The sequence below is a fragment of the Psammomys obesus genome, unplaced genomic scaffold (assembly GCF_907164565.1).
Source record: "Psammomys obesus unplaced genomic scaffold, mPsaObe1.curated_primary_1811, whole genome shotgun sequence".
Classification (NCBI taxonomy): Eukaryota; Metazoa; Chordata; class Mammalia; order Rodentia; family Muridae; genus Psammomys; species Psammomys obesus.
Genome location: NW_026585895.1, coordinates 6,088,046 through 6,111,923, shown reverse-complemented (window position 1 = coordinate 6,111,923; position 23,878 = coordinate 6,088,046).

Genomic DNA, 23,878 nt, shown 5'->3' with positions numbered 1-23,878 from the left:
TGGTAGAGCATGCGTGATGTGAAGGAGAAAGGGGAGATAGTGGGAAGGTTTAGGTGGGGAGCCATTGGAAGGAAGGGCAAAGGTGGGGGTGGAGAGAATGGTAACCAACAGTATTGTCTGAAAAGCCATATGTAAGACCACTCCTTCCAAGAGTGGTCTTAAGAGGCACTATAATCTCGCTAGATATAGCAGGCACAGAACCTGAAGGATTATGTGAAAGATGGGAAAGAGTTACCAAAAAACTTATAAAAGAGATCAGTTGCATTTTCCCTGCACATTGGATAATGCTCCTTCCAGAAAGCATAGCTTGACAGTGTTGGGTGTAGCTATCTCCTCTCAAGTTGTTAGTCAGGGGTGTTCCAGAAATAAAAGGGGCCATTTCAGGTAAAGCCCTTTTCCTAATGACACCACACACTTCTGTCACAGAACATGGAAAACTCAAGTTAGTGCTGACTTAGATGTCTCTTTCCTGCTTGCCACCTTTCATAGCACCAGGAGGATGCTGAGGTGGGAAAAAAGTCAGCACTCTTACTCACATAGTATTGCTAGGAACTATAATAATGGCTATGGCTATGCCCCTGGATGCCATAGTGCCATGAATGTTATGAGAGTAACCAACTATTCCCTGACTGGACTTAAAGACCCCTCCACAGGAGGAAGCACATACCTGTTACTGTAAATACTGCCAAGTACCCATGGCTGGAGAGTTCATAGAGCCAGAAGTGAACCTACTACCATTATTTTGCTAAATGGACATAGTACTGAACTACCTTTGAAATCTGTGTCTTTATACACATAGATTAGCACAGCGCTCAGACCGCAGCATAGGCATTTCTTTGTGCAGTGTTAACTCGGAAATTCACAACTGGGCAAAGTGCAGGGAGTAAGTGTCAGCGAAGTGATCAGCCATAAATGGAACATGTTTATCATACCAACTTCCTGCAAGGCTCGGAAACCATTTCAGAAGAGAAGACAGAAAGATTGTAAGAGTCAGAAGTCAGGGAGGACCAGAGCAAAATAGCATCACCTGGACAGGATAGGCTCACAGCAGGGGTGGTTGCCTGCACAAGATCAGTTCTCAAAATATGGCTAGAGGAGGCCTCGTGAAAGCCCATGCCTAGTTGAGGAGCTAGCGACAGTTGATGGCTTCTGGAGGAAGGAGAGTCAGTTTTCTGGAAGAGTGCGGTCCCCTCTAGGCTGGTCATGCTCCAGTGGAAAGCCCCATCCCCGTGAATACATAGGCCATGCAAATTGAACTCTGTGGGTCATTAAGAAGAGAGGGTGTGAAGTTGGAAGGATGTGGTTGTTTGAGGTGTAGTTGGGATCAGTTAAGGGGAACGGTAGCAGTGAATACGACCAAAATACACTGTCTACATATATGAAATGCTCAAAGAAGTAACATGTTTAAGCTATCTCAACTCTCCAAATGTTAAAAGCCCCATGATTCTCAACAAAATGGATTCACTATATAAAACTCTCAAAAAAATCTCCAGATACAAATATTTTCACAAGAAAACTTTAAAACTTTGAAGAACAGTTAATATAGAGTATACATAATCTCTTTTAGAATAGAGGTGAAAAAATAATTTTAAGTCATTAGTATAAACCCGATAACAAAACCAAAGACATAACAAAAATGTGCAAATATCCCATATAAATCAAAGCCTCAAAATGGTAATAAAATACTAACCAAAAAATATTTCTCAAGTCTGCTCTCATAAAGAAAATGAAAAAATGTGACCTATTATATTAAACTGAAGGAAGAAAAAGTATAAGCTGGAGACAATCTACAGACATGGAGAAAGCAGTTACAAACATGTCCAATACTTACGTGTTCTTCACATAACCATATATGAAGAACCCTAAACGTCAATATTTTAAAGTAGATTTCAGTAGCCGGGAATGTGACATACACCTGTTATCCTAGCACTCCTAGGCTAAACAGTAAAATGTTATAAAAGAAATGTATAAGAAAATGGACAAAAGACTCAGAGCATCTCAACAGTAGAGCCATTTAGGAAATGCAAATTAAGACCCTAAATATTACTACATTCTTTTTTTTTAAGTTTATTTTTCTTATTAGTTACATTTTGTTAACTCTGTATCCCAGCTGTATCCCACTTCCTCATTCCCTCCCCAATCCCATCCTCCCTCCCTCATCTCCTCCCTGCCCCTTTCCAAGTCCACTGATTGGGGAGGACCTCCTCCCCTTTCATATGACTCTGTTTTGTCAGGTATCTTCAGGACTGGTTGCAAAGTCCTCCTCTGTGGCCTAACAGTACTGCTTCTCCCTTGGGAGGTAGGGAGGTCAAAGAGCCTGCCATTGAGTTCCTGTTAGAAATAGTCCTTTTTCCTCTTACTATAGGAAACCAATTGGTTACTGAACTATCGCGGGTCACATCCGAGCAGAGGTTCTAGGCTATATCCACTCATGGTCTTTGGTTGAGTGTCCATCTCAGAAAAGATCCCTGTGCCCAGACATGTTTGGTCGTTGTGGAGCTCCTATCCTTTCCACATCAAACTCCCCTTCTTTCCTATGATTCCCTGCACTCTGCCTAAGGTTTGGTTATGAGTCTTAGTATCTACTTTGAAACACTGCTAGGTAGAGTCTTCCAGAGGCCTTCTGCAGTAGACTCCTGTCATACGTTCAATGCATTCTTATTAAAAAAAATAAAACAAGCAATCAAACGTGACAACAGCCAGTGATGGCAAGGGTTCGGAGAAGCCGAATTGTCGTCGTTGCTGGTGGTAATGTAAAGCGGCTCTGCCTCTCCGGAAAGCAGTCCGGCAGAAGCGTCAAAGCTGAGCCTGCACTGCATGCATCCTTGCAAGGACACTCCTTGGGATTTACTCAGAGGAGCTGAGAACTTACTGCCACACAGAAGTGTACACACAGATGTTTATAGACACTTCACTCAGAATTGCCAAGCCTTGGGACCAACCAAGATGTCATTCAGTAGGAAAAAGGATGAATGAACTGGTATAGCCAGACAAGAAAATATCATTCATCCCTAGAAAGAAATGAGCTATCAACTGTGGGAGGCATAAAGGGAACTTAGACACCCATAGCTGTGTGAAAGAGTCCAATCTGAAAGGCTCCATACTCATCTCAGTTACATGACAGTCCAAAAACACAGAAACAAATGCTCTCCAGCTACTGTATGGCATGGCAATGGAGCATCCAGAACCCAGAAAAGTGAAAATTACCTTCCTTCAAAAGCCTTTTTTTTTTTTTTAATTTCTTTATTTTACATCTGAGTGCTCTATTTTGTGTGTACATCTGCATGACAGAAGAGGGCACCAGATCTCATTGTAGATGGTTGTGAGCCACCATGTGGTTGCTGGGAATTGAACTCAGGACCTCTGGAAGAGCAGACAATGCTCTTAACCTCTGAGCCAACTCTCCAGCCCCAAAAGCCATTTTCAAGTAACCACATCCTCCCCAGGGTGAAAGCAATGTGTAAGTGTTGAAACAAACTACATTGCATTGTGTGGTTTTTTTTGTGATGGAGAGGCATCACTACCTCACAGGGAGAAGGAATGAACTATAGGTTCAGGCAAATGCCTCTCCCGGGAATTATGCTGCGAGTGAACATAAGCAAACCCAAGGTTGTATCTACACCACTCAGTCTATACAATGCTCTTAAAGTTCGGAAGTTATTGTATTGGCGAACTCATTTGTATTGTATTGGGATTCATATTGTATTGGTAAAATTCATGGTCTGTGAGTTTTACACAGTAGGGGGATGGGTGAGAGCTGAGTGAAGCTTTTAAAAGGGCACCTTGAGTGATGGTTGTCACTCTGAACATCTGTATCTTGTCCTCTGCCAGCAGTCTAGTGGTGAGGTTGCACTATAATTTTGTTCAGATGCTGCTTTTTGAGAGAAAGTGGGTGTGGTATTTACAGAATCTAATTTCTTACAGATGCAGGCAAATACATTAAAAGCTTTTGAAAAGTGAAAGATTTGATTGAAAAAAAATCCTGCTGAACACAGAGTATAAGTTTTATGCGGAAATGGGTCAGCTCTTCTGCTAGCGAGTGCCAATGAGGTGCTGAGCCCTGCCGGGCAGCTGGACCAACCTCCTCAAGCAAAGACCTCACTTTGCTGCCCTTGCATGCTCTTCCTTTCTGCTTTGCCCAAAGAGAACCGATTCTGATACATTCTAAAGTCTTTGGTGGTTTGAAGTTGGTTTTCAATATTCCAAATATTAGATTTGTAGCCTGTACTGACTATGGGTACTCTCATGCTGAGTCTCCAACAATTCTCTTTTTGTAGGTTCTGAGACTATCTTACATATTTACTTGAGAGATAGTTTACAGAAATTAACACCTGGAAAACTGTAGTATATATCACCTTGAAGATATAACTACAGAAAGAAATAAAAGGAGAAAATGGGTCTATTGGCTGTAGAATGTTCTTCTTAATCTGATTAGTAAATTAAACTCAGATACACCAAGCATTTCTTTCTTCAGAAATTGAAAGAGTGTCTGGCAGCTACTTGGCTGAAGCTAATTCTCTCCAGAGACTGACACTGAGTGAAAAGAGCTCACCTCAAAGTCTACACACTAAATGACTCCATTTATGCAACACTCTTGAAGTGACAAAATCTTAATAACGCTGAGCAGGTTAGCAGGTGCTCAGCAGTTTTTGTGAACTCTCTCTAGAACCATTACTTGAGCTCCCCACAAGCCCAGGAGCTGAAACTTGGTGAACTGTTCTTTTTCTTCTCTCCAAACCTACTTGCCAGTCCTCCAAGCTCTCCAGTCTTCTCTGGGATTTCTCACAAGGTTCATGTAAAAAAGTTTTCATGACCACAATGACAAGGAGTGCCTAAATAGTAAATAAAATAGTATATATGATTAAGTATTTCTATTTCATCAATGGCTGCCATCTCTCCAGTGTTTATAGTTTTTACTATGGCTGTGAAAGCAGAAGACTTTGGAAGATCTGAGCTAAACTCCTTTGTGAAAGACAAACTACGTCCATCTTGATCAGATTCCTGCACCACTGAACACCTCCTACATGCTCTCTGCTTCTTCTCTCTCATAATGTATCCCACCCTTCTACTTATTAGCATTATTATTTATATTATTTTATATTTATTTCCTTGGTGTGTGTGCGAGTGCATATGGATGTGCAACACAGGTGTGCCTTGTGCACGTCAGGTTAGAAAGGAAGTGTCGGAGCCCTTTACCCTGCTTTACCCACACTTCTGAGCTTCCCTGTGGGTTCTGGGAACTGAACTGAGGTTCTGCAAATGCAGTAAGTGCTCTTAACCGCTGGGCCATCTTTCAAGTCCCCCTTCACAATTTTGATCATTTCCACTCCATGTCTTCATCCAACTCCCCATTTACCTTTCCTCTCCCAAACAGGTCTCCCTCCAACACCCCCCCCCTCCTATCTATCTCCATGGCCTCTTATTTATCTTTTTAATTCACTGAGTCCAATTCTGCTTTTAGTCACCTGTTTGCTAACTAGAGCTGTCCCAACGTTCCTTCCTTATTGTAAACATTCAAGCTAGGAACTACAGGTCGTGAGCGTCTTGAATCTTCTCACAACAGTGTACCCTTGCCCGACTTTGTATAGCACATCAAAGCTGCAGGTAAAATAGTTTCAAATTTTCATCCCTTGGTGTTTATGGCACTTACAAGCAATCTTTTGCGTTTGGACAATGTCTTTTTTAAAAGTTATCTGTTTTACTTATGTGTGTAAGAGTTTTGCCTACATGCCTGTGTGTGCGCCACATGCACGCGTGAAGAGGCCAGAAGAGGTCATCTGGTCCCTGGCAGTTGGCATTACTGAGAGCTGTGTGCCAGCTGCTTGCTATGTGGGTGCTAGGAACTGAATCCCAGTCGTCGGCAAGTGCTCTTGGCTGTTTAGCCCTCTCTCCAGACCCCTGAACTTCTTTTTCCATAGAAAAAGTGAAGCTTCAGCCTTTGTCATTTTGTAATAAATGTACACTTATGTAAACTGTTTCATACGATTCTTCCTATGGAGAACTGCCAGGAATGTTTTATAGTTTAACACACCCGTAGGTGGCAGCTCCTTTTAATCATGTGAATTCTCTAGAATTAAAATACATTTCGTTTTGAACACATAATGCATTCATATGATTTAAACTATAGCAGATCTCTTTTCACCCTTGGGCAGTTCGTTCAGTTCTGTCCCATGTGAGTAGTCTTTCTTGTCACGGCATACATGTGAATTATATATGCGTTAGAAAAGGCGTAAAATGTGAAACAGTATTTCATATAGTTGCTTCTTCTCCATTAACTACAATAGAGATGGTTCTGTAGAGACCGTAAAGACTGACTCTCCTCTTTCCTCTCCAGATGCACCATGCTTTATGTAAAGAGTTCTGCTTACCAACACTGAGACTGTTCAGAGAATCATACGATCTTGTATTCATATCTGTTGACACATAGGCAAACATTCCTGTAGGTTCTATGTTGTGGGATAAGTCTTTAAAATCTCAGCTATATTTGTAAAAAAAAAACCAAAAAAACAAAAACCAGGCATTTGTTATGTCAATTGTGGAATTTTCATATCTAGATATATACATAAAACAAATGACATCTTAATTTTAATTGATAAGACCTTATGAGTTTTATGAATTAGATTTTAAGATTTGGAAAATATATGTACCTGTAGTTTGTTTTTTTTTTTTACTTTCTTCTTTTCTCTCCTGTTTCTTTTTCATCTCTCTCCTCTTTTCTTTCATCCCGCTTTCTCCCTTCTTTCCTCTCCCTGTCTTCCAGATTACTTTCCTATTCATGATCAGATTGAGAGCTACGTAGCCACTAGATGGTGGTACAGGCACACAGGCAGGAATATTTTGTAAACAGACTAGGTATTAGTTTTGATTTCCTGCTTAGTTTTTAAATTGCTGTACACTTGGGCCCTTGAATGCCTCCTAAGGGACATCACTGTTCTGGCAGTTTGGCAGCTGAGCCAACATAGCACTGACGCTGAGCTTTACCGCAGCTGCTGTGGACCACTTGAGGATGATGTTAAGACATTTCGAACTGCGCGTTGCTTGCGAGCGTTGGCTCTTCAGCAGGAATCTGCTAGGTGTGCCGAGTGATTTGGAGGACTAGCTTTCTTCGTGACTGATTTACATATCCTACAGAGTTGCAGTTGAGGCTGCTTAGAATTTATGAGCCTGCTCCATTTAGTTGACTGAATTTCAAGAACACGTGGCAGTTCCCTAGCTATTTCCTGCAGTGGCAGAAGGCAGCCCCTCACTGTGGTTACTCAGTCAGCTGCAGTGCAGAGATTTATACAGACATGGATCATCTGCCATCATCTCAATGTCTAAGATGGAATTTTCAATATTTTAGAGTTTATTATAGAAGCACTTTTCTACGTGCCGAATTGCCTTCATTTTTGCCAGTATATGTTTTCCCTATGGCAATATATGGGGATCTGTGCTTAACCCACAGATGAGAGGAATCCAGTGATGTCGACGGGTCTTTTCTTCACAGTGCGCTTAGCATTTAAGCTCTTGAAAACCACATCAACGGTTCGCCAGAGGACTGTACTCTCAGCCGGCTCCTCCCCACCCCACCCCCCATGCTGTAAATACTCTGTGCAGAAAAGGCACACATTCATTCTCCTGTTCGTCGGTGTCCCTATCTAGTTTGTGGGAGTGGGTGTAGGATTCTTTCCTGTTTTGTGACAGTGTGTTTTTGCCAATTGTCAAGTGTGTTTGTCCCCAGTGAGAGGTTTTCTCACTAGCTTTGATGAGTCAGTTATTTGGGGACAAGTGTTGAGGCATATCACCCCATAAGCGTCAGGGTTACGCTTGGGGGGAAGGAATTCAGGGGGAAGGAAAAGACTACCATTTTAGCTAAACTGTCTGAAGGGATCTTGATGACAAGAAGGCCGTCCTAACGCGCAATAAGGCCCGCTGAAACTTTGATCTGCTCTCTAGTAGCAGTGTCACACTGTCACACATGGGCTCCTCCGTCTAAGACACGTGCTGCTTAGCTGAAAGGAAATGGCTTCTTGTTATTCCTTCACACATAAGGGAACACAAAAATAATCACGGACTCCAGAAGAGCGCTGAGTGAGGAGAAGCAGCCCCTAAGATGATGAGCCCGTTGGCACCCTGCTCCATGAAGTAGACTCCACTGCAGCTGGGCCCTGGGTTTTATTAGGAAAGATAGCACATTTTGTGATCTGCAACGTTTAAATCAATTGAACTGTAGTGAAATCTCTCCCCTGAAATGGCTATTACACAGCTTGCAACCTTTTGTTCAAGAGATTAAGTTTGCATCTCCTCACATTATCTCCTTGTAATTGGAAAACTTTCATTTTGACGGAGAAAATGTGCCAGCATCCCTGAGAGCCTTGCCACAAGCCAATGCAGAATGCCATCTGGAGGGCGCATGCCCACATCAGGCAGCAGCCTCCCGTTGGGCTGTATCTGGAACTTTGCATCGAACAACTAATAACATCTTAAGCTCCATTTGTCTAGCTCGTGAGTGCTCTTGGCAGAGGTCATAACCAGCAGTGGTTTTCTTGATTTGCTGCATCAAATGTAATTAGGTTAAAGCACTCACTGACAGAGCCTCTGATAATGTCAGGAAAGCCTCAGGCTGGAATTTACCCATCGAGGCAAATTTAAGTTTAGATCAGCAAAGATGTATTAATTTCATCACCAGGACAATGAAAATTGGTTCACTTTGAAGGTATTTATTTGGAACAACGCAGTTTTCCTTTCTTTGGACTTCATACTTCTTTGGCTTCTGTTTTAAAATTAAATTTAATCGGTTTTTGTCCTTGTTCCTAGCGTCTGATAAAGCCACTGGAGAGCCTAGCAGCAGACAGGGTCCCTTGTGTCCACAAACCAGTGCATCTTCTCTGGACCGTTTGGTCATACTGTGGGAAACGATAAGACATCTTCCCCGTGTGCCTTCCACAGAAGTGAATTCTGCCAGTTTTCTACCCGTGAAGACAGAAGTGACACCACTGTTGACCTTTTAACCCCTGCCTGTGGAAAGCCTCCCGGGTTAGGAGGGGCCTCTTCATAAATGAGTCAGTTCAAGGCTCTGAGTAAAACAGAGAACCATTGCTTAGGGTTAAATTTAGGGCAAGCTTGGGCCCAGAGCAGGAGACTGACATTAGCTGTTATTACGAGTGTGCAAAAAGAATGTCTGCTCTCTGCAGAAAACAAGGTTTAACAGTTTTCAGCACAGAAGGAGTGCTAGAAAAAGAGGGAGTTGGCGCGTGGTCTCAGCAGGAAGGCAGAGAGAGGATGCTGGCCTGGCTGTGAGGTTGATGATCTGCCCAAGACTTTTAAGAATCAATAGAAGAATTAAGGATGATGTGACAGGAGAAACAATCACAGGAGAGATGCAGATTTTTTCAAACTGGCTTCCACATTCCTTCTCCTACCCCTGGTTCTTAGAAATACTGGCACTTTGGAGCCTGTGGAGAAATCTGTCTGAATTTTCTAGGGAAAAGCAGTGACTCTTGTCAACTTTGTACCTCACTGTGTGTGAGTTAGCCGGATGCTGTGTTAGTTGGTGTGTTTCAGGAGGTTTTGCGTCTGATAAAAGCAATAGATGTGTGTGCGAATGAGGTTAAGTAAGTGTTTATTTGAGGATTTAATATTGCACACGCCAACAGAGTACAGCAATTACCGTGCTGTGAATTTCATATTCATGTGTGGCATCTTTATTTGTTGTTTACCTCGCTGCATAATGGAAATGCCATGAAAATCTGTTCCTTCCACTGCTTTAATTTTAAATGAAGCTAAATGTTATGTATAATTTTAAGTTACAGATTGCTAATTTCATTCTATTTTAAATACTCTACACATAAGCTTTTTTTTTCTGCTCCTGCAAGAATCCCTGATTTGATCAAGTTCTTACAGATTATTTTCAACTTAAAAGAAATCTTACAAGTGTAAAGTACTATAGTTGGCCAGGTGAATTCTTTCTCTGCTATTTCAATCTGTATCTTCTTTTGGATATTTTTGAAAATACAGACAAAGTACATAAATATTCTGCCTTTGATTAAATGTGAAATGAGTCTTTTTTTATGCACCTATCTATATGGATAAGTTACAACTTTTATAATTTGTGCATATTATCAAAACTTTATAGAACCTTTGAGATATTAGAGCATTATAACATTTTCCATTTTTAATTTTAATTTTAATTAATTACACTTTATTCACTTTGTATCTCACTGTGACTTACTCCCTCCTCCCCTCCCAACCCCACCCTCTCTCCCCCTTCTCCACACATGCCCCTCCCCAAGTCCACTGATAGAGGAGGTCTTCCTCTCCTTCCTTCTGATCCTAGTCTATCAGGTCTCATCAGGAGTAGCTACACTGTCTTCCCCTGTGTCCTGGTAAGGCTGCTCCCCCCTCAGGGGGAGGTGATCAAAGAGCAGGCCAATCAGTTCATGTCAGAGACAGTCCCTGTTCCCATTACTATGGAACCCACTTGGACACTGAACTGCCATGGGCTACATCTGTGCAGGGGTTCTAGTTTATCTCCATGAATGGTCTTTGGTTGGAGTATCATTCTCAGAAAAGACCCCTGGGCCCAGATTTTTTGGTTCTGTTGGTCTCCTTGTAGAGCTCCTATCCTCTACAGGTCTTATTATTTCCTAGTTCTTTCATGAAATTCCCTGCACTCTGCCCAAAGGTTTCCCATAAGTCTCAGCATCTGCTTTGATACCCTGCAGGGTAGAGCCTTTCAGAGGCCCTCTGTGGCAGGCTCCTGTACTGTTCCCTGTTTTCTCCTTCTTCTGATGTTCATCCTCTTTGCCTTGCTGTATGAGGTTTGAGCATTTAGCCAGAGTCCTCCTTCTTGATTAGTTCCTTTAGGTGTACAGATTTTAGTAGGTATATCCTATATTATATTTCTAATATCCACTTATGAGTGAGTATATACCCTGTGTGTATTTTGCTTCTGAGATACCTCATTTAGGATGATCTTTTCCAGTTCCCATCATTTACCTGCAAATTTCATGATTTCATTTTTTTTTATTGCTGAGTAATATTCCAGTGTATAGATGTACCACAATTTGTGTATCCATTCCTCAACTGAGGGGCATCTGGGTTGTTTCCAGCTTCTAGCTATTACAAATAAAGCTGCTACAAACATGGTTGAGCAAATGTCCTTATTGTGTACTTGAGTATCTTTTGGATATATGCCTAGGACTGGTATAGCTGGATCCTGAGGAAGCACTATTCCTAATTGTCTGAGAAAGCACCAGATTGATTTCCAAAGTGCTTGTACAAGTTTACATTCACACCAGCAGTGGAGGAGGGTTCCCCTTTCTCCACAACCTCTCCAGCATGTGTTGTCATTTGAGTTTTTGATCTTAGCCATTCTGATGGGTGTAAGGTGAAATCTCAGGGTCGTTTTATTTGCATTTCCCTGATGACTAAGGATGTTGAGCATTTCTTTAAGTGTTTTTCAGCCATTCGATATTCCTCTGTTCAAAATTCTATGTTTAGCTCTATACCCCATTTTTTAATTGGATTATTTGATATGTTTAACTTCTTGAGTTCTTTATATATACTGGATATTAGCCCTCTGTCAAATATAGGGTTTGTAAAGATCCTTTCCCAATCTGTAGGCTGTCGTTTTGTTCTAATGACAGTGTCCTTTGCTTTACAGAAGCTTTCTAGTTTCATGAGGTCTCATTTATTGATTGTTGCTCTTAGAGCCTGTGCTGTTGGTGTGCTGCTGAGGAAGTTGTCTCCTGTGCCAATGAGTTCTAGGCTCTTCTAACATTTTATATATGAAGAGAATGAAGCACAGAGTGGTGAAGTAATTTCTTCAAGGCCACACAGCCAGGAAGCAACAGGGTGAGGGTATAAACCCAGGCTCTCTGGCCTCTTGAATTTTATCATCACATCATGCGGGCCTTTCCTGAATTTTATGAACTGAAGAGATTTAAATCTCTCTCTGCTAATGTTCAAATTGAGTGTAAGCTACTTCATGTTGTAATTAAAACTCAACAAGTCACCTTTAAATCTCCTCCTGTTCTGTATCTTTCTACGGTGCTTTGTGAACTTTCATTATAGACAGGAGAAATTGGATTAATTCATCTTCCACACTGAAAGCCCTCATCCAAATTGTTTTGGGATACTTTTCCTCTGGCTTTCTTCAACAAATATAATAATTACTTCCCCAAATAAGTACATATTCTGAAATTCAATAAATATTGTAGGAACAAGACACACCATTATTAAAATAAAGATAGGCAATTTTATTTAAAAAAAGAAACCCTGCTTTGGACAGAATCAAATCATAATTCTTTCAGTAATTATATTATAGGTAGGTAGCTAATAGATTAAAACATGAGCTTAACATCATCACATTACCGGTCTATTTCAAACTGTATAGTTATCTGTACCATTCATATGTGTATGACGCTCTATAAACAGATTATATATGCCTTTGTTACTTTCTTGACAAATATAGTCAAAAACAAAAGCTTATTGTATCTGTTGATAAAGTATTTGAATCTAGCTTACTTTTTAATAATCTGTTGATAGACTCAGTACTTCGTGAAGTGGTTATAAAAACTTCAGGAACAGCACAGTTTTCATCTATTTCCATGATGGTATTTTAAAGAGGCAGCCAAAGCTAGTTTACCTTCTGTAGATATAGTGAAACAAAGCAAAACACTGGAAAGAAAGAAATTCATAGCTGTTGTCTGTAGCTTTCCATCTCTAGCCTGAGAATCCATTCATGTGCTAAGCCTCTCCTTTCCATCTCTAGTCCGAGAATCTATTCGTGTGCTAAGCCTCTCCTTTCCATCTCTAGCCTGAGAACCCATTTGTGTGCTAAGCCTCTCCTGTCTCCTGGCTCATACCTGCTCTTCTCTGCTCAGTTCTACTGCCGGTCAGGAACCAGCATTGTATGCTCTCTAAGATCTACTGGATTATTTATGTATGTAACGAGCACCCCTCTACATGGAGCACGTATATAGACAGTCTCTACTCCTGGCTCCAGCCCGCATGGAAGCAGTTCCAGGTGACAACATCGAGTCAGTACTCCTGCAAGCTAGTGCATATTTACACGCTCCAAAGGCAGAAACACACGCCTGAGAAGGTTTGGTGGTGGTGGTGCTTTTTTATTTATTTCCTTATTTTGAGAACTCTTAATATAGCCTGCAAAGCTCGGAATGTGCCAGTTGTTCAATTTCCATTGTTATTTACAAAAGTGAAGCTTTGAATTAAGGGAAAATGTGCCATCTGCCTACCCCTGTGATGAGGCTTGGTTTTATTCCCAAGCACATCAACCACTGGCTTGGCATTTCAAATAACTGAAGCACTTTTCTCATTAGACTGTGTCTGTGTCTACAACATGCTGTTTTTCCTGGTTGCTTATTTGAATATTCCTGTCTTCTCTGTCTACCATCACTAGACCTGAGGCTTTCTATCCAAAAATGTGGTCAGTTTGATAAACAACTCTTGTTTTCTAGGTACAAGTTACATGTACAAGTTATACGTCTTTTTCTAGTGGTTTAGTCAATCAACATATTTATTGATTTTACTTATGGCTTTTATTCAGTGTCTATTTTCTGTAGACACAAAGGGCACATATAATTCTTTGAGGAGAGAAAAAACAATGTGATATCTGTCTTCAACTCAATTTCAGTTCAAAGGAAAAACTGAGCACTGGGGTCCAAGGATAGTCTGTCTTAAGTAGAAATTTCTAAATGCCAGGGTAGATTGATAACATATTTTTTCATCCAGCCAATCATTCAGAAAGCATTTGTTGAGTGTTGTATATGTTCATCAGGTCTGAGGCTCATGGAGATAGATATTTGAGGAAACCATTCACGGTGCCTGAGCCGGATGTGGTTAGAGCGAGTAGATACCAGGGCATAGTGGACCTGCCTAAAGAACTTGAGCATCAGGTAGAAGCTTAATAGATATGCGTGGTTTTTCATCCATCCAGGGTTACAGAGTAGAAGCTGTATTATAACAAGGCATTCAAATGACTCAAGTGAAGTTTGAAGAGTACCAGTGGATCAGGGAATGCTTTACAGGCAGCACAAACAAATGAAAATCACCAAGTTTTATTAAAAGGGGAAAGAAGGTATATTTAAGCAAGTTAGAGAGAGGAATTTGGAAAGAACTTAAGATCTGATTCAGAATACAGCAGCTGGGAAATCTAACTGGGAACGTTTCTTTAAAACAGCAGCAGAGGCAGAAAGAAGCATCGGGTGGATCTCAGACTGGGTCCTGGGTGGGCCTGGACTGTGATAGGATTGAGGTCAAAGCCTGGAGGGCAGAGGACAGCACAGTCAAGCCTCAGAGCAGCCATTGGTTGCAGTGATATCACCATAGCTAGAGACTAGAATTTCATATCCCAGGCATGAGGAGGCCGACATTAATTTTCCAGATGATCTTTAAATGAAGAATCAGGGCTTATTTTTTACATTTTTAAACAAAAATGAAAGTCCATAAAAAATGCAAACCAAGGTACAATATTCTTATATATACTGATATTTTCCAAGTGCATCTAATATTCGAGAACGTGGATCTGAGGAGAGAAAAGGGGCGTTTCAGGTGATGTGGACCAGTAATCTTGCTTCAAAATTCAAGAATGTTCATGTGGGGGAAATGTTTACATCTCAACCTACAGAGTTTTCTTTTTATAAGCAAGGCCTGGCCCTGATAAAATGATTAAAGTGAAGCTTGTGTCTGGTACCATCCTTGCTTCATAATCTTCTCTGTTACATGCTGATGGCTTCTGCACTTTTTCCGACTCTACCATTGTGCTCTACGCCAATGACAGCAATCTTGAGTGATGGGTGACCTCCCATGAATCTCCTTATGCCACTATGTCAAGTGGTTCCTGTTGTCTACTATAGGTCGGCCCTCCATGATAAGATTCTTCCATTCATACATTTGACTAATTTGGGAGTCCAGTTCTGACAAACTCAGCTCTGCAACAACCATGGGAAGTTCAATAGGCCCTTAAGACCGTCTCTGCAAATGATTTCATTCCCGGGATGCTTTAAAAACTGACCTCTATATTTTAGGTTTTCTGGACATCTGTTAGGGCGGCATTCAGTGTGCCTTCAACACATGACTTATCTGTACAGAAACCTGACCTGACAGGGGGAAGCCTGCGGCTTTCCAATAAACGACAGAGTTAATCAGCAAGACAGACCCTAGAGCAAACGGTGTCTTGGGCAGTTGCCTTAAAAAGATCAGAGAAAATCATCAGACATTTTCAGTGGTGGTATGCCACACTTAGCAGCACAGAGGAATTCTATTGGCAAACCCTGGACTTACATGAATTTGTGAATAAGCATCATAGGAAACTCAAGTAGGACAATGTAGAGAATTGAAAGAGGCATTTGCTCTTTGCAGTAGAAAGTGAGTCACCTAGTCAGTAGAAGGACGTTTTTCAAAACTGAATTACTTCAGTATAATTTAGATAGACTATAACTTGGGGTGAACTTTTTCTACATGGCAACAGAAATGGTCTCTCAGACAATGAGTTATTAGCTGTCCTGGAAATGATAAATAGAACGCACTAAAGGGACAAGGTTTTCTTTTGTTTCTATGTTTAGTTTCATAGGAAAAGGTTTTTGCAAATATGAATTTGAGTGCCAAATAATGTATTTAAGTTGCCAATGGCCACATCACTGTCTTATGCTTTCTCCCAAAAACTCTAATAACGTCAAATAACGAAAACATACTCTCAAGGAGTTTGTCCCAAATATGGTTCATTGTTCTATAGGTTTTCTGCTTACAAGTTCCTTTAGGTGAACAACTACTTTCAGTCGTTCTTTCAGGAGAGAGGTTCGCACTCACTGCGTGTGTCATTACTACACACTGCTCACAACAGAAGTTGTCAGCTTGATTTTTCTCAGTGTATAAAAATGAGAATGTACAAATCACTTAATAAGAAAGCAGAGATCAGTGAAGAATGCTTTTCATTCTTCTCCAAAAGCGAAGCTGTCTGATGGCCAGTCAACAGCAGTGTGGAAGACATGGGGTAGGGTGAAAATTGCTATTCTCCCTTCCGTCAGATCATCCTTCCTCCTCCGCATCCTGAACACCCTTGGGCATGGAGAGTGTCCCACCGTATCTTGTCTCCTTCCTGCTAACATTTTCTTTCCTTCCCTAGCTCCTTTCCCACCACACCAGAGCACACCACCAGTGAGAATGACTACAAATAGCTTTCCCAGTCAAGGAAAAACAAACAAAGACCTGAGGGCCGATGCGGCGGCAGGCCAGTGACTGCTCACTGGAGTCAAGCCCACGGAAGAGAAGAGTGTGGGAGCGGAGCGGAGTAAATGCTGGTTAGTGGGAACAGCGGGCCACCTCACACGGCCTCTGCCTGAAAGCTTAGCATGCTGAGTGTAAAATAAATACAGTCTATTGGCCTCTTCATTAGCTGTGCTTCTAGAAGCCGAGATCAAGTGCTCTTGAACCACCTGATTTAAAAGGCTAGCGTGAAGCTTTGTGTACAAGTCTGTGAGCAAGCCATTGGGAATCCCAAGGTAAAGCTGTTTGTGTTAGGGGCTTGACCTGGACCCACAAATAAAGGGTGTTGGCTGCAAGCCATAAAATTGTGTACCATAGTAGGACACATTTTTCCAGTTAATGAAGCAGTTCAAATGCCCAAGGCATTTTCCTATCTCCCATTGTCTCTGATGCCCTGTAATACTTTAAACACATTACATTTAGGTTTATGCTAGAAGCAAATCGTTCTATTGTAACTACTCGCATCTGCTTCTTTGGAGTATCCTTAGGAGGCAAGAGGACAAGCCAGCCAGCCAGTGCTCCAGCACTGGGGACTGAAATGGCTGAGAGTATACTAACGCAGCATTTTGAGGGGGAGACAGGCGTGAATGAGACACTGTGGAGAAAGACCAGCTACAGAGGGACAAAGAAGGATGCTCCTTTCATTCCCGCGTGAGTCCTCCATTTGGGTGTGCGTGTGGAAGAATGCAGTCATATTCGCCTTTGTGTGAGTAGTTCCCAGAGAACAACGGATGAGTCTCTTTCTTCGTAATCTCGCAGGATCGTGGCAGTACCTGAGGACCCTGTACCACATGTTTGCAGAGAGATGGACGTTCTGGTAAAAACATACGGAGGCTGGGATGAGAAGCCTTGGCCTGAGTTGTCACTGTGCTTCCTTTGTCACCTTAGACAAGGTCACTTACAGTTTCCAGATCTATTTTCTACCTCTAGAGGAGCTTTGCTGTCTCTTCTACTCACACTGCTCAATTTGCTTGAAGAACAATTGTAAACAGTCTCAGCTGCTTTGTAGGTATTTCGTGGCTTTCTTCCTCCAGTGTGGCTAATCAAATGTAGACTCTAGTTGTCTAGATTCATGAGGTCACGGTGGTCCATCTTGCAATGCTGAAAGCACTGTTACCAGTGTTTTCTGTACATGTGAATGTGTGTGTGGTACCCCAGGGACAGAAGTTTCCTAAGTGGATCTGGAAAGGAAAAAACTCTTTTGAGAGTGGTAACCTGAAGCCAGGTACTCAGTGCCATGTAGAGTTATGAGCAATGCCATCAAATAGGCCGTTGTTTACAGATATCCTGCCCCTTTGAAGTGGATTCAAAGACTTTCTTGTGGCACTTAGATGTGTCTCCCACTTACATGGAGTGAAAATCAAGTTGATATACACCATGTTTCCTACTTTTCAGTTGGGAAAGTGTTTGTCTCGTGAGCCACTTAATCCTCTCAAACTTCAGCTCTGCCAAAAACAAACAATCAAACAACGAGGCAATAACGCTGAGTGGTTTCTAAGGGCTTCATTTGGCGGTGGGGCAAGTGTGTGGGTCTGGGAGTATTTTAGAAGTGAATGATTCTGTAGTATCGGCTTTAGCTATCCAAGATAATTCCTGTCTTCTCAAGCAGTTAGTCTGTGTATGTCTGTGTGGACATCATGTGTCCATGTATGAGTACTGCTACACATGAGCATGTATGCATGTGTGTGTAGATGCTATGTAGATGCCAGAGATGTTGATGTATTCCTCAATCAATTTCCACACTGTAGTTTAGAATCATTCCTTACGGTATGTGTGTGTGTGTGTGTGTGTGTGTGTGTGTGTGTGCATGCACACACGGGATGTATGCAGAGGCCAGAGGACAATTCTGAGGCACCAGTTCTCTGCTCTTACTCTGTGCATCACAGGAGTCAACCTAAGTGTCGGGTTTGGCAGGGAAGGGGTTTCGCCATCTGCGCCATCTCACTAGACCCCACCTTACTTTCCATGTTGGGTGGAGGGGCGGAAGGACTCATTTCTCTCCAGAATGCAGTCTCTAATCTTTGCAATAGCTTTGCTAGGAATTCATTGGTGGGATTCACCAGCCATGTAACATAACCAATAGAGGACCAGTATGGAGGGCCCCAGACAGTTAAAAGTAGACCTACTGTGTGATCCAGCAATCGCATTCCTAGATTCGCAGCTAAGAGAAACAAAATTGGTATTTCAGAGATATGCCTGCAATCGGTGTCCATTGCATCAGGGAACAGTAACCAAGACAGAAGCAATCTGAGCGTCTATCAGCGGACGAGCGGCTGGAGACAATGTGGCACTTACATGCAACGGAATACTATCCAGTCATTAGAAGAGATGAAATTCCAGCAGTTGCCACAACACCGATGGGAACAGAGGGCATGATGCTAAGCGAAGTAAGCCAGGCACAGAGGGACAAGTTCCACGTGAGCTCACCAGTATGTGAAATCCACTAAAGCCAGTCTCAGAAACTGAAAGTAGAATGGTGTTAGCGGAGGTGGAAGGAGCGGTATGGCGTGGATGAGGGGCTTGATCAGAACGTGTGGAGCTGAGGTTGTGTAGCAATGAGAAGTACTAGGGTGACTCTAGACTGAAAGAGCCCTGTATACTCTCCAACTCAACACTATAAAGCAATGGTAAATAACTGAAGAGGAGCATTGAACCAGACTCAAACATTGTATTGCATACACATGTATCACAATATTACACTGCCCTCTTAATCTATATAATTTTAACATTTGTAATGTATTTATTGAAAATCAATGTAAATTAAAATGTAAAATAATAATTCTAAGGCTGGAGATGTGGTACAGTTGGTAGAGCGCCTTTCTAGCATGTACAAAACTGTGGGTTCTGTCAGAAGAACCACTTAACCTGTGCGTGTTGGCACAGGCTCATAATCCCCAGAGTCAGGAAGAAGAGGAACCACGATCTCAAGTTCAAGGTCATCTTTAGAGAGATACAAAAGGGGCTATCTCAAAGCTAAAACCCCAGAACACACTATTGCTAATGCTAAACAAGAATATAAGAAATGATTAAGGTGATAAAATCTTTGCTTTGTGTGTACCAGAGTATCTACATTTTATTGATGTATGGCTTCAGTACTCTACCTGATGAAGACTAGGGTATACTAATATGTTGTTTATGTGCCTAGTTTTTAGCACTGTTTGATAAACCACTTTGTACTTGAGCAGAAAACAGTATCTAGTTTGCACCGTCTAAATAAACTTGCATATTATGGAATGCATTTCCTATGACAGAAGGATGTCTACCTCTTTAAATGAAAATTGTAAATTTTGGGTGTCAAAAGTACTAGACTTCGAAGCACCCCAGTGCCACAGAGATCACTGCTGGTTTGCTCTCCCACAGTTCACTTGCATGGTTTTCCATAACATTAAAATGTCTGAGATTTTTGTCTTATCCTTGTGAACTGCTTTTGGCTTTCACATCCATTCGAGTTAGAATCAATCTGGGTTGTGTTTCTCTCAGCTTTAAATTGCATAGGTGGACCATTCCTCGAAAGACCTCGTGAATCAGGCCTCACTGAGGAACCCCACTTCCCAGCCAGGCAATCACTTGCACGTTAGAAAAAAAAACATTTCAACTGATTTGGAAAACAGAACCGTGAATGTTAGTGAAAATTGGAAGCCACTCCTTCTGGTTGTGGGAGATTCTAGGAGAAAGTTTCTCGGAAACACATTCTGTCTGTATTTTATCTACAATATGAATTCGTTTTCTTCAGGAACATTAGCTTCCTCTATGTATTGACAAATTTTCTTCGTTGAAATCGTCGTGTTGGTGGTGTGTGTGGATGAGGAGCAGGTGAGGGCACCGTTCCAATCACCATGATGGTGTGTTCCTGTGGGGTTAGTAACCCAGTCTTGACACTAGGGCAAAGCCCAGCTGTGCTTCCTTGTTAGACTATGATCAGCCAGCAGAGCGCATCCAGGCCAGTGAGACATTAAGGTCTGGTGGCATGGTGGACAGCACGGACAGCAAATTGTCTGCAGGCCTGGGCTCTCTTCATCACGCCCTCTCATTGCTGCGAGTAGACAGGCCCACACGCATCTGAGTGTATCTCTGTGATACCTTTATTTTGACAATTCTCAAACTGCGACGTGTTGCACACTAATTGGCTACAACTGGTTTTGAATCATCTTTAAAAAGGTGTAAATTATTGTCTCAAAATGAGCCGATAGAGGTGAAAATGAACGTTAGCATAACATCTCTAGAATGGCTCTATTTTAAATAAACACGTAGATACGAATTCGGTTGGTCTGCTTCGGCTTTTTTGGTTGGAGGTTTACTGCTTTAAAATGGGAAACAAATGTGTGAATTCCATCAAGGGTGTGAAATTCTCCATTTGTCCAGACTGGGAGACTTGGTAATAAGGAGAGAGATGGCAGAAATTATTCAGAAGTTTAACAACATTTTAGTTTTAAATGCAAGTGTTTCAGGGAAGGGTTTCGAGTTTGCTTGGAGAGATTTTCTTGCAGCCTCTGCTATTAAAGAGTTAGTGATTTCTAAACAGCCCATAATTGCTAATTTTCTTTAAGTTTTAGAGCTGGAGATTGCATCACTAATACTTTGCGTTTCTAAAGATGAGTGTTTGAAGTGCGCAAATCTGATGAACCGTTGAGCCTCAGCTTAACCCTGCCTAACCCTCTAATCTCTCCTCACATCAGTGGACGATGGGCCTCAGCTGCAGGGAACACTGGAGCCTCGTGCCCAGTGTTCAGGCCAGCTGGAGGGCTGGGATCTCTGCTTCCCAGCCAAATAGAGACTTGGCACGGCTGTCCTCCAGGGCAGAGGTTTAACATGGTGCGAATGAGGCTTGGCTTTTGAAGCATCTATCCCTTCAGGTGGGTGTCACTGGGAGTCCAAGACTCCCCCCTTCATTAACTGGCCTCTCACATGGCTAGCAGTGAGGACAGAAACAGCCGACCGCTGAAACAGTTGGTTCTTTTTTATTATTTGCAATTTTGTCTATTTGCATGAAAGCCTGGCAGCATATGGCCTGATGAATTAAAGAAAAAACAAAGCCCTGTAAATGCTTATCCACTGGCCAGAGCCTCCAACTCCCTTGTGTTATTAGCAGTGGCTGGGGCATCCCTACCTGCCACTTTCTGGGGTGTGGAGGCTTAAAGTGGTGACCGACTAGGTCTCCATAGTCTAATAGTGTTCGACTAATGACACAGCTTAACTCTCACAGTACTGTCAGAAGCGGCAAGAAGTGGCAATATCTACCGTTTCCACAGGAAATGTGGTTGGCAGGCCACCCACTCTGTGTCCTCCCTAATAGTCTACACTAATTGTGTCTGAGCCGGCCAGCAGGAATAGCAAGCAAAAGGGCTGAAGTGCTTCTCTTCCCATTCACTCAGGCCAGTGATGAAGCGAAATTCAGAGGGATGCACATTTACATCATCCTTCTACGCGGAAATCGAGACGCTGTGATCTGGGGTGGAAATAAGCCACTGTGTGTGGGGGGGAGGGGGGTCATTTACTAGTTACGTCGTCAGACTTTTCAGATTGCAGGGTTTATATGGTTCTACATTTTTAAAAGCCGTTTTTTTTTTCTTTTTTCTTTTTTTTTAAATCACCAACCTGAGAAAAACGGATTTTTTTTATTTCCTGTTTGAGAACTAAACCTTTCTTTGTCTGAAACAAAGAAATTAGAATAGTTTGGGTCAATGTTTTATAGTCAAACTGAACCACACACCCCTTTTGTTTTCCTCTTTATGTGTTGTGTGTTTAATATGAATTCCATTTACCAACAAGCCATCTAAACAGAGACGATGTAAAGATTTTCATTAAATGGGTTAGCGTAACTGTAAACAAACAAGCAAGTGAGCACTGGCATAGAAAACGGGTATGGTGCACATAGAAGGTGGAGTGAGAATGTGAGCCTCGCGCCCCGTTTCCAGGCTGGAAGGTGGGGGATGTAGTCGGGGTGCTTTGGGCTCACCCATGCTCCTGTGAGCAAACTGGCATGTCCTCTGTAGGCAAGCCCAAGAAAAGCACTCATTTGCCTAGCTGGACTTTGGTCTGTCCTTGGTGCCCATATCTGTTGTGAAGAGGTATTAGTGAGCAGCTTCCCAGAAAAGCTTCAGAAAACATATAATTATAGTTAAGACGAACGTCTAAACTTTAAGAAATTGCATGATTCTTTCCAGATAAGGTGATCCAGCTTACAGTAAGGCAAATGAAGAGTTTTAATACCAATTTAAAAATGATTATAAATAACTAAAGTTGATGTTACAAATAATGCTTGAACATGTACAAGTGTCCATGTAGGTGTGAAATTTATGCCAAGCTGCACTTAGTGGTATATCGGTGTATTTCTTCCTAAGGAAATAGAGGCAATTCGTAGCCACAAGTATAGACAAGTTAAAAAGTATTCATCTTGCTAGACAAAGTGGCTGCAAGCAGTCTCGAGTGAACCAGGTTTTCTTTCAAATGCTTGTTTGCAGCTCCGAGTTCTGGAACGTGGTGTGCAAATTTATAATGTATAGAACTGAGACGGGAGTAGGTATGTCTGCATCTAGCTTGACTAGAGAGAATTTATTAATGAGTGGTACAAACACTTTTCTGAGTTTCAGATGAATTCCCTGCAATACACTCGCTTTAGGCTCCCGTCTTGACAAACCCAAACCCACACATTACACTACAATGGTTCATATTTCCTCAGGATTACCAGGCTCACCAGGCAGAGTCCTGAGGCATAAGGTCACTTGTTTAGATTTTCAGTGTGACTCTAGGAAGGACTGAAAACCTAAATCTTAGTGCCCCAAATCCTGTCAATGAGATTGGCACACAGAATTTCGGAACTGGGTGGAGCTTTCTGACATACTAAGCTCACCATATTTTTCTCATGTGTATAAGATAAATGCCACCATGCCTTCTTGATTTAATTATCAAGCACTAGTAAGGACCAAAGAATGTGCCTACCTTTTCCTGGGTATTTCTGGAGTCTCCGGGTCAAAAATCTAATTGTCTTTCATAGTTAAAACCATCCTTTCATTAAAGTGTCCATTTTGTTGTGAGGGTGCACATAACAGTTCCTGGATAACGTACAGATAGAAGGTTGCCAGGAAAGACTGTGCAGTTGGAAAATAGTTTTTGAAATGTGAGTAGCGGGGCATGCTGTCAGATGTTCCACTGTGAGTGGAGACGCGCTGAAGTTCATCAGCCCGGCCTTGCCCTGGAGCTGACTTCTCACTCTGACTGTTAGGTGACCTGAACTGAGCTGTGTTTCATTGCCCGCTCTACAGGAAACCACCTTCCTAACTGCTGCCGCTCTCCCTCCAGCCAACACCCAAAGCTGCCGCCAGTGCCGTGGGGGTGAGACTTCACAAGGTAAGCAAAAAAGAAAACAGCATAGAAGGTCTCTTTAAGTGGAATCTGGTGAAGGCATTGGCTCATGATAGGAAGCACGTGTGTGTGTGTGTGTGTGTGTGTGTGTGTGTGTGTGTGCGTGCATGTGTGTAAGTGCTCTGCGCAGGCCTGGCTTGTGGTATCACTTAGGGTGTGGTGCCCTGAGACAGTTCCTAGGATTTTCAAGTGTGTAAGACAGAGGTTCTTCTGTCTAGATGGGAGGAAGTGTCTGTGTTTTGAAGGAACT